This window comes from Hippocampus guttulatus, unplaced genomic scaffold (assembly GCF_054856545.1).
Source record: "Hippocampus guttulatus isolate MCC_2025c unplaced genomic scaffold, RoL_Hgut_1.0 HiC_scaffold_42, whole genome shotgun sequence".
Classification (NCBI taxonomy): Eukaryota; Metazoa; Chordata; class Actinopteri; order Syngnathiformes; family Syngnathidae; genus Hippocampus; species Hippocampus guttulatus.
In genome coordinates, this window is record NW_028233901.1 from 12,501 (window position 1) to 17,500 (window position 5,000).

Sequence of the window (5,000 nt, forward strand, 5' to 3'; positions counted from 1 at the left end):
CTCCGAAGGCGGGTCTTAAGTTGCATATCGGTCAGTTTGTGTATGGGTGCGATGTGGAGGGGGACATATTCGAAAGTGCGGAGCTCCGCCGTCAGAGGCCGGGTTTTCGCCCGGGGTATCCGCCCCGGGCGCCTCTCGGGCGGCCTTCCCAACTGCCGTCGACCGCCCGGAGGGGGAAACAGAAAATATTCGAAAGTGCGGAGCTCCGCCGTCAGAGGCCGGGTTTTCGCACGGGGTATCCGCCCCGGGCGCCTCTCGGGCGGCCTTCCCAACTGCCGTCGACCGCCCGGAGGGGGAAACAGAAAATATTCGAAAGTGCGGAGCTCCGCCGTCAGAGGCCGGGTTTTCGCACGGGGTATCCGCCCCGGGCGCCTCTCGGGCGGCCTTCCCAACTGCCGTCGACCGCCCGGAGGGGGAAACAGAAAATGTTCGAAAGTGCGGAGCTCCGCCGTCAGAGGCCGGGTTTTCGCACGGGGTATCCGCCCCGGGCGCCTCTCGGGCGGCCTTCCCAACTGCCGTCGACCGCCCGGAGGGGGAAACAGAAAATGTTCGAAAGTGCGGAGCTCCGCCGTCAGAGGCCGGGTTTTCGCACGGGGTATCCGCCACGGGCGCCTCTCGGGCGGCCTTCCCAACTGCCGTCGACCGCCCGGAGGGGGAAACAGAAAATATTCGAAAGTGCGGAGCTCCGCCGTCAGAGGCCGGGTTTTCGCACGGGGTATCCGCCCCGGGCGCCTCTCGGGCGGCCTTCCCAACTGCCGTCGACCGCCCGGAGGGGGAAACAGAAAATATTCGAAAGTGCGGAGCTCCGCCGTCAGAGGCCGGGTTTTCGCACGGGGTATCCGCCCCGGGCGCCTCTCGGGCGGCCTTCCCAACTGCCGTCGACCGCCTGGAGGGGGAAATAGAAAATATTCGATAGTGCGGAGCTCCGCCGTCAGAGGCCGTTCCAGTGCTTTTGGGTGGCTGGAAACACCCTCACGATGGTCTGATTATACTCTTAGGGGCCTCCCCTGTGTCGCCCTGGAGGTCACCCATTCAAAACATGCTCACCTATATACGTTTCGGAAAGTATTTTGGTGAACGCTCACTTTCTAAGCCTTTTAGCCTTCTTGACCCCCTAACTCCCCATATCTGGTTTACCTACTACAGCGCCCCTAACGACCAAAATCGGTACTGCATACCCCTGGTACCCCCGCCATTGAAAATGAATGGGGGAATTTTTTTAATTTCTCAATCCGGCCAGGAGGCCTCTTTTTCGGCCACGCTCGGCCGGCGAGCCGGTCCGCTCTTTACCCCTGGTACCCCCAGCCCTACCCCTGGTACCTCCCCCATTGAAAATGAATGGCGACCCCTGGTACCCCCAGCAACACCCCTGGTACCCTCAGCCTTACCCCTGGTACCCTCAGCTCAACCCCTGGTACCCCCAGCCTAACCCCTGGTACCCTCAGCGGCACCCCTGGTACCCTCAGCAACACCCCTGGTACCCCCAGCCAGCTTCGCCCCTGGTACCCTCAGCCTTACCCCTGGTACCCTCAGCCCAACCCCTGGTACCCTCAGCCCAACCCCTGGTACCCCCAGCCAGCTTCGCCCCTGGTACCCTCAGCCTTACCCCTGGTACCCCCAGCCTTACCCCTGGTACCTCCAGCCTAACCCCTGGTACCTCCAGCCTTACCCCTGGTACCTCCAGCCTTACCCCTGGTACCTCCAGCCTTACCCCTGGTACCTCCAGCCGTACCCCTGGTACCCTCAGCCTTACCCCTGGTACCCTCAGCCTTACCCCTGGTACCCTCAGCCTTACCCCTGGTACCCTCAGCCGCACCCCTGGTACCCTCAGCGGCACCCCTGGTACCCTCAGCCTTACCCCTGGTACCCTCAGCCGCACCCCTGGTACCCTCAGCGGCACCCCTGGTACCCTCAGCCTTACCCCTGGTACCCTCAGCCGCACCCCTGGTACCCTCAGCGGCACCCCTGGTACCCTCAGCGGCACCCCTGGTACCCTCAGCCGTACCCCTGGTACCCTCAGCCGAACCCCTGGTACCCTCAGCGGCACCCCTGGTACCCTCAGCGGCACCCCTGGTACCCTCAGCGGCACCCCTGGTACCCTCAGCCGTACCCCTGGTACCCTCATCGGCACCCCTGGTACCCTCAGCGGCACCCCTGGTACCCTCAGCGGCACCCCTGGTACCCTCAGCTGCACCCCTGGTACCCTCAGCGGCACCCCTGGTACCCTCAGCGGCACCCCTGGTACCTCCGCCATTGAAAATGAATGGGCGGCCTTCCCACCTGCCGTCAGCCGCCCGGAGGGGGAAATAGAAAATATTCGAAAGTGCGGAGCTCCGCCGTCAGAGGCCGGCTTTTCGCCCGGGGTATCCGCCCCGGGGCGCCTCTCGGGCGACCTTCCCAACTGCCGTCGGCCGCCCGGAGGGGGAAATAGAAAATATTCGAAAGTGCGGAGCTCCGCCGTCAGAGGCCGGCTTTTCGCCCGAGGTATCCGCCCCGGGGCGCCTCTCGGGCGGCCTTCCCAACTGCCGTCGGCCGCCCGGAGGGGGAAATAGAAAATATTCGAAAGTGCGGAGCTCCGCCGTCAGAGGCCGGCTTTTCGCCCGAGGTATCCGCCCCGGGCGCCTCTCGGGCGGCCTTCCCAACTGCCGTCGGCCGCCCGGAGGGGGAAATAGAAAATATTCGAAAGTGCGGAGCTCCGCCGTCAGAGGCCGGCTTTTCGCCCGAGGTATCCGCCCCGGGCGCCTCTCGGGCGGCCTTCCCAACTGCCGTCGGCCGCCCGGAGGGGGAAATAGAAAATATTCGAAAGTGCGGAGCTCCGCCGTCAGAGGCCGGCTTTTCGCCCGAGGTATCCGCCCCGGGCGCCTCTCGGGCGGCCTTCCCAACTGCCGTCGGCCGCCCGGAGGGGGAAATAGAAAATATTCGAAAGTGCGGAGCTCCGCCGTCAGAGGCCGGCTTTTCGCCCGAGGTATCCGCCCCGGGCGCCTCTCGGGCGGCCTTCCCAACTGCCGTCGGCCGCCCGGAGGGGGAGATAGAAAATATTCGAAAGTGCGGAGCTCCGCCGTCAGAGGCCGGCTTTTCGCCCGAGGTATCCGCCCCGGGCGCCTCTCGGGCGGCCTTCCCAACTGCCGTCGACCGCCCGGAGGGGGAAATAGAAAATATTCGAAAGTGCGGAGCTCCGCCGTCAGAGGCCGGCTTTTCGCCCGAGGTATCCGCCCCGGGGCGCCTCTCGGGCGGCCTTCCCAACTGCCGTCGGCCGCCCGGAGGGGGAAATAGAAAATATTCGAAAGTGCGGAGCTCCGCCGTCAGAGGCCGGCTTTTCGCCCGAGGTATCCGCCCCGGGCGCCTCTCGGGCGGCCTTCCCAACTGCCGTCGGCCGCCCGGAGGGGGAAATAGAAAATATTCGAAAGTGCGGAGCTCCGCCGTCAGAGGCCGGCTTTTCGCCCGAGGTATCCGCCCCGGGCGCCTCTCGGGCGGCCTTCCCAACTGCCGTCGGCCGCCCGGAGGGGGAAATAGAAAATATTCGAAAGTGCGGAGCTCCGCCGTCAGAGGCCGGCTTTTCGCCCGAGGTATCCGCCCCGGGCGCCTCTCGGGCGGCCTTCCCAACTGCCGTCGGCCGCCCGGAGGGGGAAATAGAAAATATTCGAAAGTGCGGAGCTCCGCCGTCAGAGGCCGGCTTTTCGCCCGAGGTATCCGCCCCGGGCGCCTCTCGGGCGGCCTTCCCAACTGCCGTCGACCGCCCGGAGGGGGAAATAGAAAATATTCGAAAGTGCGGAGCTCCGCCGTCAGAGGCCGGCTTTTCGCCCGAGGTATCCGCCCCGGGCGCCTCTCGGGCGGCCTTCCCAACTGCCGTCGACCGCCCGGAGGGGGAGATAGAAAATATTCGAAAGTGCGGAGCTCCGCCGTCAGAGGCCGGCTCCACGCTTCATTCATCCGACCGAGACGCCTCTCCGCCGGCCACACTCGGCTGCGGGGCCGGCCCGCTCTCCGCCATTGAAAATGAATGGGGGGCATTTTCTCATGCTTTCAATCCGCCTAAGAGGCATCTTTCCCGGCCAACTTTGTGCCCCTGGTACCTCCAGCATCGAGAAAGCATGGTGACTCGTCCGACACATGCCCCCCTATATACGTTTCGGAAAGTATTTTGGTGAACGGTCACTTTCTAAGCCTTTCGCCTTCTTGACCCCCTAACTCCGCATATCTGGTTTACCTACTACAGCGCCCCTAACGACCAAAATCGGTACTGCTACCCCTGGTACCCCCGCCATTGAAAATGAATGGGGGAATTTTTTTAATCCCCCAGGCCGGCCAGGAGGCCCCTTTCCCGGCCAAACTCGCACGCTGGGCCGGCCCGCTCTTTACCCCTGGTACCCCCGCCATTGAAAATGAATGGGGGAATTTTTTCAATCTCCCAATCCGACCAAGAGGCCTCTTTTCCGGCCAAACTCGCACGCCGGGCCGGCCCGCTCTTTACCCCTGGTACCCCCAGCTCTACCCCTGGTACCCCCGCCATTGAAAATGAATGGGGGAATTTTTTCAATCTCCCAATCCGACCAAGAGGCCTCTTTTCCGGCCAAACTCGCACGCCGGGCCGGCCCGCTCTTTACCCCTGGTACCCCCAGCTCTACCCCTGGTACCCCCGCCATTGAAAATGAATGGGGGAATTTTTTCAATCTCCCAATCCGACCAAGAGGCCTCTTTTCCGGCCAAACTCGCACGCCGGGCCGGCCCGCTCTTTACCCCTGGTACCCTCAGCGGCACCCCTGGTACCTCCAGCCCTACCCCTGGTACCCTCAGCGGCACCCCTGGTACCCCCAGCGGCACCCCTGGTACCCTCAGCCTTACCCCTGGTACCCCCAGCGGCACCCCTGGTACCCTCAGCCTTACCCCTGGTACCCCCAGCGGCACCCCTGGTACCCTCAGCCTTACCCCTGGTACCCCCAGCGGCACCCCTGGTACCTCCAGCCCTACCCCTGGTACCCTCAGCCTTACCCCTGGTACCC